Source organism: Triticum urartu, chromosome 4A, assembly GCF_056163025.1.
Source record: "Triticum urartu cultivar PI428250 chromosome 4A, HENAU_Tu73, whole genome shotgun sequence".
Taxonomy (NCBI): Eukaryota; Viridiplantae; Streptophyta; class Magnoliopsida; order Poales; family Poaceae; genus Triticum; species Triticum urartu.
This window is the reverse complement of record NC_141876.1, coordinates 113,957,509-113,972,402: the sequence shown is the minus strand read 5'-3', so window position 1 is coordinate 113,972,402 and position 14,894 is coordinate 113,957,509.

Below are 14,894 nucleotides of genomic sequence, written 5' to 3'. Positions count from 1 at the left end.
TATGAGATTGATCATGTTCTTGTACAAGGAATCACGACTTATATGTCGATGAGTATGACGATCTACAAGGATGATCATGGAGCCCCAAGATGGAGATCAAAGGAGCTATGTGATATTGGCCATATCATGTCACTATTATTATTTGATTACATGTGATGTTTATCATGTTTTGCATCTTGTTTACTTAAAACGACGGTAGTAAATAAGATGATCCCTTACAACAATTTCAAGAAGTGTTCTCCCCTAACTGTGCACCGTTGCTACAGTTCGTCGCTTTGAAGCACCACGTGTTAATCGGGTGTGATAGATCCTTTCGTTCACATACAACGGGTGTAAGAAGTTTTACACATGCAAAAACACTTAGGGTTAACTTGACGAGCCTAAGCATGTGAAGACATGGCCTCGGAACACAGAGACCGAAAGGTCGAACACGAGTCATATGGAAGATACGATCAACATGGAGATGTTCACCGACGATGACTAGTCCGTCTCACGTGTTAATCGGACACGGATTAGTTGACTTGGATCGTGTAACACTTGGATGACTAGAGGGATGTCTAATCTGAGTGGGAGTTCATTAATAATTTGATTAGATGAACTTAATTATCATGAACTTAGTCTAAAATCTTTACAATATGTCCTGTAGATCAAATGGCCAACGTTGTATTCAATTTCAACGCGTTCCTAGAGAAAACCAAGCTGAAAGACGATGGCAGCAACTATACGGACTGGGTCCGGAACCTGAGGATCATCCTCATAGCTGCCAAGAAAGATTATGTTCTACAAGCACCGCTAGGTGATCCACCCGTCCCACAGAACCAAGACGCTATGAACGCTTGGCAGACATGTACTGATGACTACTCCCTCGTTCAGTGCGGCATGCTTTACAGCTTAGAGCCGGGGCTCCAAAAGCGTTTTGAGAGACATGGAGCATATGAGATGTTTGAAGAGCTAAAAATGGTTTTTCAAACTCATGCCCGGATCGAGAGATATGAAGTCTCCGATAAGTTCTTCAGCTGTAAGATGGAGGAAAATAGTTCTGTCAGTGATCACATACTCACTATGTCTGGGTTACATAACCGCTTGACTCAGCTGGGAGTTAATCTCCCGGATGACGCGGTCATTGACAGAATCCTCCAGTCGCTTCCACCAAGCTACAAGAGCTTTGTGATGAACTTCAATATGCAGGGGATGGTAAAGACCATTCCTGAAGTATTTGCTATGCTGAAATCAGCAGAGGTAGAAGTCAAGAAGGAACATCAAGTGTTGATGATGAATAAAACCACTAAGTTCAAGAAGGGCAAGGGTAAAAAGAACTTCAAGAAGGACGGCAAGGAAGTTGCTACGCCCGGCAAGGAAGCTGTCGGGAAGAAGTCAAAGAATGGACCCAAGCCTGAGACAGAGTGCTTTTATTGCAAAGGGAAGGGTCACTGGAAGCGGAACTGCCCTAAATACTTAGCAGATAAGAAGGCCGGCAACACCAAAGGTATATTTGGTATACATGTGATTGATGTGTACCTTACCAGTACTCGTAGTAACTCCTGGGTATTTGATACCGGTGCCGTTACTCATATTTTTAACTCACCACAGGAGCTACGGAATAAACGGAAACTGGAGAAGGACGAGGTGATGATGCGCGTCGGGAATGGTTCCAAGGTCGATGTGATCGCCGTCGGCACGCTACCTCTACATTTACCTACGGGATTAGTTATAAACCTCAATAATTGTTATTTAGTGCCATGTCTGAGCATGAACCTTGTATCAGGATCTCATTTAATACGAGATGGCTACTCATTTAAATCCGAGAATAATGGTTGTTCTATTTATATGAGAGATATGTTTTATGGTCATGCTCCGATAGTCAATGGTTTATTCTTAATGAATCTCGAGCGTATTACTACACATATTCATAGTGTGAATACCAAAAGATGTAAAGTTGATAATGATAGTCCCACATACTTGTGGCACTGCCGCCTTGGTCACATAGGTGTCAAACGCATGAAGAAGCTCCATGCAGATGGACTTTTAGAATCTCTTGATTATGAATCATTTGACACGTGCGAACCATGCCTCATGGGAAAAATGACCAAGACTCCGTTCTCAGGAACAATGGAGCGAGCAACCAACTTATTGGAAATCATACATACTGATGTGTGCGGTCCAATGAGTGTTGAGGCTCGCGGTGGCTATCGTTATGTTCTCACCATCACTAATGACTTAAGTAGATATGGGTATGTCTACTTAATGAAACACAAGTCTGAAACCTTTGAAAAGTTCAAGGAATTTCAGAGTGAAGTTGAGAATCAACGTGACAGGAAAATCAAGTTTCTACGATCAGATCGTGGAGGAGAATACTTGAGTCACGAATTTGGCACACACTTAAGAAAATGTGGAATAGTTTCACAACTAACGCCGCCTGGAACACCTCAGCGTAATGGTGTGTCCGAACGTCGTAATCGCACTTTATTAGATATGGTGCGATCTATGATGTCTCTTGCCGATTTACCGTTATCTTTTTGGGGCTATGCTTTAGAGACTGCTGCATTCACTTTAAATAGGGCTCCGTCGAAATCCGTTGAGACGACACCTTATGAATTATGGTTTGGGAAGAAACCTAAGCTGTCGTTTCTAAAAGTTTGGGGATGCGATGCTTATGTCAAGAAACTTCATCCTGAAAAGCTCGAACCCAAGTCGGAAAAATGCGTCTTCATAGGATACCCTAAAGAAACTTATGGGTATACCTTCTACCTCAGATCCGAAGGCAAGATCTTTGTTGCCAGGAATGGATTCTTTCTAGAGAAAGAGTTTCTCTCGAAAGAAGTAAGTGGGAGGAAAGTAGAGCTTGATGAAGTATTACCTCTTGAACCGGTAAATGGCGCAACTCAAGAAAATGTTCCTGAGGTGCCTGCACCGACTAGAGAGGAAGTTATTCATGATGATCAAGATACTTCTGATCAAGCTCCTATTGAAATTCGAAGGTCCACAAGGACACGTTCCGCACCAGAGTGGTACGGCAACCCTGTCTTGGAAATCATGTTGTTAGACAACGGTGAACCTTCGAACTATGAAGAAGCGATGGCGGGACCGGATTCCGACAAATGGCTAGAAGCCATGAAATCCGAGATAGGATCCATGTATGAAAACAAAGTATGGACTTTGACTGACTTGCCCGTTGAACGGCGAGCCATAGAAAATAAATGGATCTTTAAGAAGAAGACAGACGCGGATGGTAATGTGACCATCTATAAAGCTAGGCTTGTCGCTAAGGGTTATCGACAAGTTCAAGGGGTTGACTACGATGAGACTTTCTCACCGGTAGCGAAGCTGAAGTCCGTCCGAATCATGTTAGCGATTGCCGCATTCTATGATTATGAAATATGGCAAATGGACGTCAAAACGGCATTCCTTAATGGTTTCCTTAAGGAAGAATTGTATATGATGCAGCCGGAAGGTTTTGTCGATCCTAAGAATGCTAACAAGGTGTGCAAGCTCCAACGCTCGATTTATGGGCTGGTGCAAGCATCTCGGAGTTGGAACATTCGCTTTGATGAGATGATCAAAGCGTTTGGGTTTACGCAGACTTATGGAGAAGCCTGCGTTTACAAGAAAGTGAGTAGGAGCTCTGTAGCATTTCTCATACTATATGTAGATGACATACTTTTGATGGGAAATGATATAGAACTCTTGGACAGCATCAAGGCCTACTTGAATAAAAGTTTTTCAATGAAGGACCTTGGAGAAGCTGCTTATATATTAGGCATCAAGATCTACAGAGATAGATCAAGACGCCTCATAGGTCTTTCACAAAGCACATACCTTGATAAGATTTTGAAGAAGTTCAAAATGGATCAGTCCAAGAAAGGGTTCTTGCCTGTTTTGCAAGGTATGAAATTGAGCTTAGCTCAATGTCCGACCACGGCAGAAGAGATAGAAGAGATGAGTGTCATCCCCTATGCCTCAGCCATAGGTTCTATTATGTATGCCATGCTGTGTACCAGACCTGATGTAAACCTTGCCGTAAGTTTGGTAGGAAGGTACCAAAGAAATCCTGGCAAGGAACACTGGACAGCGGTCAAGAATATCCTGAAGTACCTGAAAAGGACTAGGGAAATGTTTCTCGTTTATGGAGGTGACGAAGAGCTCGTCGTAAAGGGTTACGTCGACGCTAGCTTCGACATAGATCTGGATGACTCTAAGTCACAAACCGGATATGTGTATATGTTGAATGGTGGAGCAGTGAGCTGGTGCAGCTATAAACAGAGCGTCGTGGCGGGATCTACATGTGAAGCGGAGTACATGGCAGCCTCGGAGGCAGCACATGAAGCTATATGGGTGAAGGAGTTCATCACCGACCTAGGAGTCATACCCAATGCGTCCGGGCCAATCAAACTCTTTTGTGACAACACTGGAGCTATTGCACTTGCCAAGGAGCCCAGGTTTCACAAGAAGACAAGGCACATCAAGCGTCGCTTCAACTCCATTCGTGAAAATGTTCAAGATGGAGACATAGAGATTTGTAAAGTACATACGGACCTGAATATAGCAGATCCGTTGACTAAACCTCTCCCTAGGGCAAAACATGATCAACACCAGAATTCCATGGGTGTTCGATTCATCACAATGTAACTAGATTATTGACTCTAGTGCAAGTGGGAGACTGTTGGAAATATGCCCTAGAGGCAATAATAAAAGTATTATTATTATATTTCTTTGTTCATGATAATTGTCTTTATTCATGCTATAACTGTATTATCCGGAAATCGTAATACACGTGTGAATACATAGACCATAATATGTCCCTAGTAAGCCTCTAGTTGACTAGCTCGTTGATCAACAGATAGTCATGGTTTCCTGGCTATGGACATTGGATGTCATTGATAACGGGATCACATCATTAGGAGAATGATGTGATGGACAAGACCCAATCCTAAGCATAGCACAAAGATCGTGTAGTTCGTTTGCTAGAGCTTTTCCAATGTCAAGTATCTTTTCCTTTGACCATGAGATCGTGTAACTCCCGGATACCGTAGGAGTGCTTTGGGTGTATCAAACATCACAACGTAACTGGGTGACTATAAAGGTGCATTACAGGTATCTCCGAAAGTGTCTGTTGGGTTGACACGGATCGAGACTGGGATTTGTCACTTTGGGTAACGGAGAGGTATCACTGGGCCCACTCGGTAATGCATCATCATTATGAGCTCAAGGTGACCAAGTGGTTGATCACGGGATCATGCATTACGGTACGTGTAAACTGACTTGCCGGTAACGAGATTGAACAAGGTATTGGGATACAGACGATTGACAAAGGGAATTGTATACGGGGTTGATTAATCCTCGACATCGTGGTTCATCCGATGAGATCATCGTGGAGCATGTGGGAGCCATCATGGGTATCCAGATCCCGCTGTTGGTTATTGACCAGAGAGTCGTCTCGGTCATGTCTGCTTGTCTCCCGAACCCGTAGGGTCTACACACTTAAGGTTCGGTGACGCTAGGGTTATGAAGATATGAATAGGCAGTAACCCGAATGTTGTTCGGAGTCCCGGATGAGATCCCGGACGTCACGAGGAGTTCCGGAATGGTCCGGAGGTAAAGAATTATATATAGGAAGTGCTGTTTCGGCCATCGGGACAAGTTTCGGGTTATCGGTATTGTACCGGGACCACCGGAGGGGTCCCGGGGGCCCACCGGGTGGGGCCACCTGTCCCGGGGGGCCACATGGGCTGTAGGGGGAGCGCCTTGGCCTTCATGGGCCAAGGGAACCAGCCCTACTAGGCCCATGCGCCTAGGGTTTCCACCACGGAGGAGTCCAAGTGGTGGAAGGCACCCCGAGGTGCCTTGGGGGGAGGGAAACCCTCCCCTGGCTGCCGCACCTAGGAGATTGGATCTCCTAGGCTGCGCACCACCCCCCTTGGCCCTCCTATATATAGTGGGGGAGAGGAGAGATTTCATACCTCAGCCTTTGGTGCTTCCTCTCTCCCCGTTACGTCTCTCTCTCGTAGTATAGGCGAAGCCCTGCTACTGTGACGCCCTGCATCCACCACCACGCCGTCGTGCTGCTAGATCTTCATCAACCTCTCTTCCCCCCTTGCTGGATCAAGAAAGGAGGAGACGTCATCCGTTCCGTACGTGTGTTGAACGCGGAGGCACCGTCCGTTCGGTGCTTGATCATCGGTGATTTGAATCACGTCGTGTTCGACTACATCATCCCCGTTCTTTGAACGCTTCCGCTCGCGATCTACAAGGTACGTAGATGCATCTAATCACTCGTTGCTAGATGAACTCCTAGATGGATCTTGGTGAAACGAGTAGGAAAATTTTTGTTTTCTGCAACGTTCCCCAACATCTTGTACATCTGCCTGTCTTCCAGCAATTCCCCCATGGATATGGCCGGCGACTCCATGGGGCACGCGAGCAGACTTGCTGAGGGGGGCAGGCGCGCCCGGAGTCAGGAGGCGGGGGTGTGGCGGCGAGATCTATTTGCCAATTACTCCCTCCTTTTCGGTTTATAGGGCTCAATTCAAAAATCTCACCAACCAAGGTAGATGATGAATGGTGGAATACTTTTTGTAGTTTGCAAAAGCACCTAATTAATGCACTTGTTTTCCTCAAAAAATTATGTTTATCAATGCATAAATTGCAATGCATGCATGCATAAAGTACATGCATTGGTCAATTTTCTCTTCATACTTGCATGCAATGATTTAATGCACCTTGAAATCTGAACATGTGATGGAAAACAACCAAATTGAGCCTTATAAAATTGAAAAACTAAAATTTTGAGATAAGCCCTATAAACCGAAAAGGAGGGAGTATGTGAACTAAACAGTCAACATATAAAATAATTTAAATATATATAATATAGTTAGAAGGGAAACATAAGTTGGACCTAGCGTTCCTATTCTTATATAGAAAAATAGAACATACCTCTGCGTTTTCTTCAAAAAAAATACATAAATTGGGCTGCCAAAAATAAAACCTCGGATGGGAGGTCCATAGGCCGGTCGATACATGACGGCCCTAAGAAAATACAAACAGGCCTATGGACCTCCCATCCGAGGTCGTGGGCTGCGCATGTTAAAAATGAAAGCCTAGACGGGGCAGCCCAAAACCACATCCAACACTTGCCAAAACTTCGTCCCTCGTTTTCTCTGTGTTTCACACACTCGACATTGTGTGGGCATTTTGACTGCGCATCATATGAAGATGTGCTATGCATGAATGTTGATCAGCATGATGTTAACTGGCTGGTAGTTCCATTTTCGACCATGAATAAAACTTCCAACATGATGTTAACCCTGTTTGAAAAGGTCGTGTTAATATAAATGCTCTGCCTGTGAAAGTTGCAGTTTCTTATCTGAAACTGAACTTGCAGTTTCTTATCTGAAACTGAAACTTGCAGTTTCTTCTCTGAGAATCACATTGTCTACACTTTTATACTCCTATGAAACTACATTTTAAGTGCTAAAAATAGATCTCTAGAATTCATAAAATACTTCATATGCTCAATACTGCAAATCTGAAATTCAAAAGACATTCATATCTGAAAGTACTCTCAAAATACACAACACAAAACACAATTCACAACCTGCAAATACTGACAACCCTAAGCTCCTCCTGACAATTCACAACTTGCCCGACTATTGGGCTGGGGGGGGGGCTGCCCCCTCCTATTCCTCGGCGGCAGACAGCCGCCCCGTGAGACGATGTGAACGGCGAGGGAGACGATGGCGGGGAAGCGTCGTCAGGACAACTGCTTTTCTCATCTTGCAGTTGGGTTCGGTCGACGAAGACTCCACTGGCTCGCTCTGGCAGGACACCCTCACAAACGGCACCCTGTAGATGCTCGATCCTTCAATCTCTGGTGGATGCTCCATCTGGGATCGATACTCCCACCATCGCTCCCTCACGATCGGATTCGGTGAATCTGTTTGCTCCATGGCCTAGAGGAGCAGCTCTATGTACTCCGGCGTGACTCCCTCCGGGGGTATCACATCCTTTTCGCTCTGTTGCAGATATTTGGCCATGGATGTCGCCGTCGCCGCAAGTTGGTCCTTGTTGTCAAACCAAGACTGTATCTCCAACATCCTAGCTAGCTTCACAGGGTCGCCATCTGCGATCCTCACGTATCGGTTGTACTCCTCCGTCGATCTACTTCTCCACAGCACCTTCACTCGCCGGCGGTGGTTTTTGAATGGAAGAGGAGAGGAGAGGCGCTGGTTTTGGATTAGAACGGGAGAGGAGCGACGCTGGTTTTGGATTGGAACAGGAGAGGAGGGGCGGTGGTTTTGAAATGGAAGAGGAGAGGAGCGGCGCTGTATTTAGATCGGAACAGGAGAGGAGCGGCGGTGGTTTAAGAGGAGAAGAGCGGAAGAGCGGCGCTGGTCTTGGAAGTATTTTTTGTTGTTTCGCGTATTTTGGGTCAAAGTTTGACCATGTACTGTATTTGACAAGCAAAATGTGAATGCATGTCACCAAAAATTGTACCGTTTGGTTCATATCTGAATGTACTTTCAAATTATACTCCCTCCATTTTTTTATACAAGGCCACAAACTCATATTACAGGTACAAAGGTAAAAATCAATGCCATGTTTAAGTCAATGTTGCTAGCTAGCTTGTCACCTTGATTGTCGTGTTAATTAATGTGGTTTTTCTCTCCCAAGCATAACAAGCCAACCCTCTTACTCCTCATTGGTTGATTAATGTTGGGAATGCAAGCTAACCTTCTCACTCCCGCATGCACACAAGGGATATTAATGTCCTCACGTGCTAGTACGAGGCAAACGCCATCAATTTTGCCTCGATTAATGTTAGTGGCCTTGTATAGTTGCAAATTGTAATTTGATAGTGGCCTTGTATACAACGTATATCATATATTTTATGTGCGAAAATCATGGTCAATTATGACCCAGAATAAAAGGGAGACTAGTTAATGTGGGGTCGCTTTCTTAATTGAAGGGTAAATTGATTTTTATTTTGATCCAGTCAGAGCGCGCCGGCCCTCTCGTCCAATCCTAAATCGCTGCCGCATGCTCCTCTCCCTCTTCTCCACTGCAAAACCACCTCCTCTCCTATCCATCATCTCCATTCCAAAACCACCGTCTCGCCTCTCCCTCTTCTCTATTGCAAGACCACCATGTCTCCTCCGTTTTCTAGACGCTTTGCTCCATGGCGCGGGCGCAATCCATGGATACAAAATTAGTATACCATATACTATTTAAAAGTCGAGGGCGGGGCTTTTCCTGCACGGTAGGCGGTGGGGCAGTTCCGCCTAGTCAGTTCGACAGAGACGCGAGAAGACAAGGGAGTAGGCTGCTGCAAACGTAGGGATGTGTGATTTCACAGCGAGTTACTGCTGGACAGGTGGGGCCCCGTGATTTGACTTGCCATTATCATTTTAACTGCGGCACTACGACCAGCGTGAGTCTCCCAGATTCCTGACCACCTCCATACAGGTGCCTCTCCTAATGCTCCACCATGTAGTAGAGGCTGGCTCTTGCATGAGAGCCCACTTCTCCACTTTTTCCTTGCCTCTCTTTCCTCCACATATGCAAAAATGCCATGTAAAGCGCACTATTGTACTTAATTTTATTTGCTCCTACAGGTGCTAAAGCTTGCCACATAGGCATAAAGTCTGATGTGGCAAGTTAATCAAGAAGAGAGAGACTAGTTTGGTGACCCAAGGAAGAAACGGTGCTAAGCGCGTGTACCTAGGTGAAAAGACAATTTTGAGTCTATAGCTAATTAAATGAAGCAAACTTAGCAATACCATTTCATTGGAAGAGGTCACTCCTTGGCAAATGCAATAAATACACACGCTTACTAGCACCATTTCTTCCTTGAGTACGAAGAAAGAGATAGAGAGGAGTAACAAAAAATACACTTATAGCCAACCTTGTTGTAGTATGAGTGACTAAGTGATGACTATGTATGACATGACAACATCAGATAGCCTAACGCACCATGTTAAATCTCCAAGGGCGCGACCGCGCGAGCAACGCGACGGTCGTGGTAGGCGCGACCATGATACGGGCTGCTGGCAGCCCTTGGATCTGAGATCAAACGGTCGCATGCTAAGTTGCTGAAAATTTACAGAATAACCCTCCAGGATAGGATATTCACCCATAGGTCTAGAATCATGCCATGCAACTGTTCGATCTCAGATCCAAGGGCTCTCGGAAGCCTGTATCATGGGAGAATGGAAAGCCACTACCCTGCCGTTCGCATGCTGGCAGTTTGCTCCTACTCATCCCCGCACGTCCTTCGATACTACGGCGGTTCGCTCCTAGTCGTCCCGTCCATTCACATTACAACAGTTCCACTAATCCTAACCCTCCTCCCGAATCCATGGCGTCCCAAATCTCCATGATCGGCGGTGAGTACAAGGTTAGAACCATCACCGGCGATGAGTTCGACGTCATCTACACCCGTTCTTCCGCGACGGTGAAAGGATGCCTTTCTTGCTTCATAGCATGTTCGAAAACTCAGATGATGAGTGGGTCACTGGGCTAGATGTTGAGTACACCAAAGTCCTGGGACGAGAGAAGGATCTAAAGGACGAAGAGAGGAAGAAGCCCGCCATGATCCAGGTTTGCGTGCATGACTTATGCTTGGTCTACCACATATGCCATGCCGACGTTGAGTGCCAGGATTTTAAGGACTTCCTCGGGAGCAACCTAGTCAAATTCGTTACTATAGACTTTGGTAACGACAAAGAAATCTTGGGTCGGATAGGCCTCGTTGTAGGCAACCCCTTCGACCTCCAGAAGAATCGGCTGGTGCCCTCTCGTCAGCCTTCAATGCTAACCCTGGCAGGAGCCATGGTTCATCCTTCGTACGGTAAACTGGTGAAACCTCCATACACGTTTCATCGTCATGCATGGCAGCGGAATGTACTAGATATAGACCACATCCAGTACGCTGCAATGGATGGCTACCTTTGCTTCAATATCTACAAGGGTTCGATGAAGAGCAACAGCCAAGTGTGCGGTTCAAGCAAAGAAGTATCGGCCAAGAGGAAGAGGGACAAGGACGAAGTCGAGGACGTGGACGAGGACTCCGAGTAAGGTGGCCGTGTCGTTGCTCATGGTGGTTCTAATGCAGTGTCTACCGGAACAGTTGCAAAGTTTAATTTCAGGTGTGCTTAATTTAATTTGAGGGGTGTGTTGTGCTGAGCCCCCAGCAGAACTATGTTATGTTTCTTCTCGTTACTTTAACTCTTCAGTACGTACATACTAGTATTTCTTACATTTCATCTTTTAGTTGGTATAGTACTACCACTCATTTCTTCACATTATATACGTACAATATATATGGCCAACATCATATAGCCAGCAGTTTAGTTGTCAAAGAATTTCAGGGTGCTTAGTTTTGTCAAAGAATTCCATGATGCTTAGAGGGTGCTTGGATCCAAGGGACTTATTTTAGTCTGACTAAAAATAGTCTCTTTAAGAGGCTAAAGTTCCAAGCACCCCTGACTAAAGAGGGGCTAAAACTAGTCTTGAGACTAAATTTTTTTAGTCAGGGGTACCCCTACTAAAATGTGGATTAGTCCTCTCTCTACTCATTTAACTCCTCTCCTTTAACACAGGTGAGTTCTGGATTGGAGGGTTTGGAGGATAATAAATGCTCATTAACTTGATTTTAGCCTTTTTAGTATTTGGATCCAAGCATGGGTGAGGCTAGCATGTTTTAGTCCCACTACTTTTAGTCATGGGACTAAAACGTATCCAAGCACCCTCTTAGTTTTATTTCAGGGGTGGCTTATGTTGGACACCATTATTGTGACTAGCCTTTTTAATAGTACTATATGCATAATTTGGCGACGAGCGCTCTCTATATGTACCACCTTTTTTTAATTTCAAGTTTTGCTCCATGGCGCAATCCATCGATACTACTGTTGTACAAAAGTATACATTTTTTAAAAGGCTAGAGGGCAGGGCAGTCTAGCTTGGTCGGTTTCACGAGAGGCGAGGGCCTTTGTGATTTGATGGCTATTACTGCTAGAAGGCGGGGACTTGTGATTTGACTGCTCGTATAAATGCGCCGATGACCTGATCGAGGAGGATCAAAGAACCGTGTGGTATACTCAAGTTTTCCACTGGAGTAGTACTGCGACGGAGGAGCACGAAACACGACAGCCCAGTGCCATATGGCGATAAAAAATGATCTAATTTGATAGTCATCTCATTGTTAGCATTGTTCTATTCATTCCCTCAAAAAGACATTGTTCTATTCATGCCTTGCAGAGAACGTGACACGTGCGGCGAAACACCCGAAGCAAAAGATGAAACACAGGAGCAAAAGAAGAAGGAAGATTATCACCCCAAATGATCTAATTCGCCGCGGAGTCGTAACTGCTTCTTCATCGCCTACACGACCTCCATCTCCTTGCGCGTCTCCTCTGCCATCTTCATCATTGTGTCCATGACGCAGCATTTCTCGACGCGAGCCTTCATCATCTGTTCCACGGCCATATTACGTACCTTGACAGCAGCCGGGTGCTCGATGCGGAGCTTTACCAACTCTTCCTTCTGTTCCATGGCGAGGGCCTGCAGCATCTTCATCGAGGAACTACTATTCTCATGCAGCTTCTTCCAGCCGGCGTTCTTCTCCTTCAATAGGTCGATCTCGTGGCAGAGCTTTGCATTGTCCTCCCGAAGTCGCAGGATTTCGCCGGTCGCCTTCTTCTCTGAGGCAATGCTCTTCTTCAGCAGCATCACCAAGCCGGCGGTCAACTCCCCCTGCTGATTGAGCTCAGTGGGCATGTCGTCGAGGCTCTCCTTCAGCAACTCCATCAAGCCTTGGATGAACTCCTTCTGCTTATTGAGCTGATCGGGCATGCCGTCGAGGGATAACGACTCCAGCTCTGCCAGCTCGGCATGTTCGCCTCCGCGGCTAGGGCGCTCCTGGGAGCCATCGCCTGCCTGTGAGAGATCTTTCGAGGTCTCTGCGTGGCGGTGAGCCCTCTTTTTTCCGCAGCCTTGGTTGCCGCTCCCTTGTTACGAGTAGTTCTCAACCTAGAGCTCCGCTCACCGGCCATGGCAACGACGGACGAAGAAGAAGCACTTATGAGGAGGAAAGCTAGAGTGATTTTCGGTTAGGTAGTTCCCCTTTTTATAACCTAAGTACTAGCACTAGTACTAATACCTGCATAGTGGGAACACGTTCAGGTTTGGTACGTACTACTAGTAGGTGTGAACAGGCTTTCAAATGTGATGCGAACAAGGTAAAGATTAATTGATGGTTTTGGTTTCGAGGCCCGAAATGGCTCCCGATGAGTTTAGCGGAACATAAATTTCAAGTACTACACTGCTCAAATGCGTAAATATTGAGTAGTATGTTACTGTCAAAAATTGGCACAAAATACAAAGGAGACCAATGGAAGTACTACTAGCAACCCACGATTTAACTACTCACATGCGCGCAGTGGAGTAATAATGTCTTTCTTCCGCCCTCATGTCCACTCAATTTGCATGCGCTGTATTAATCGACCATCAATGAAGTGAACGACTTTACACGCGTCAAATTATCACATGGGGTGGATCTTGGTACAAAATTGCGTCCGCCCGTGTACCCGCGTGTGCGTGCGAGGAATGAGTGCGTGCATGGCGTGCGTGCACATCTTCGCTTCGTGCATGTACCGCCATTATGGCTCAGGGCATCTCCAATTGTTGTAAGATAGTTGTTGGTAGACTTTGCCACATAGGATTTTTGATGATGTGTCATACAATAAATAAGGAAAGAGAGGAAGGTTGTATGTACATGAGCCAACACCCCTTGCACAAGTTCCAATGTAGAATGAGAGAGCATCTTATTTATTATCTCACATCTTATTGGGCAAACTAGATACAACCCATTGGAGTTGTTGTATGTAAAGGTGTTGATTGATGACATGGCATATTTTACCAACAAGCTAACATACAAACTGTTGGAGATGCCCTCAGGGAGGACGAGTACATTCTTCTGGAACCAGCAACACGTCACTGTGATCAATCCACGCAAGGAGGTCACGACAACGCCTACACATGTGCCACGTGGCTTCATGAACTGTAAGAGAGACACTGTGTAGCGTGCCATTGATATTCTAGTTTACATGTTTTGCACAAACTCGAAATACTAGTAAGGTACACGTGCATTGCAGGCATCAGATTTTGCAACCAAATTATGAATAAATACCACACTATAGCATGTAAGCTCTGAGTCATATATGCCTGATGTATCCCTTCGTTTAATTCTTATAGTTCATCTCATTCAAAATCAATTAGTTTTTATAAAAAAGCTAAGAACGCGGGAATAGGAAAAACATGGGATTATAGTGGAATGTCGTCTTGAATCCTACAGGATTGTACGAGTGTTTGATTGTGCATAGAAAAAACACAGAATTCTTTCAAAGAGGTTTGAGTGAATGGGATGTTTCCTATGAAATTTAGTGCAAATGAATCATATGGAAAAATTCCTATGGTTTACAATCCTACGAATCGAACAACCAAGATAGGAAAAATTCCTAATGATTAGAATCCTCCAAAATTCCTTTGAGAATCCTTTGAATCAAAGAAGCACTTAATATATTTTATGATTCATGGAATTGTGCGTTGTAAAGCATAAAGTAAAAACAAATAATGGCAATTCAACTAGAAAAAAAGTTTGGGCAGTTATGATACGGAAGAATCTAGAACAAAAGAGAACCACTGTTGTTTTGAGGTTTGTGCATTATGCTTAAGTTCAACCATGGAGTCTGCTAGATTGTACATGTGGCAAAATCCGGTGGGTGGGCTAGAAGATGGTGCGAGGGGCCGAGTGGAGGGAGACTATGAAGGAATGCACAAGTGGAGATCGATATTTAGAGAGAGGGGGCGAACACGTGCGCTGATGCGCGCAGTGGCAGAGC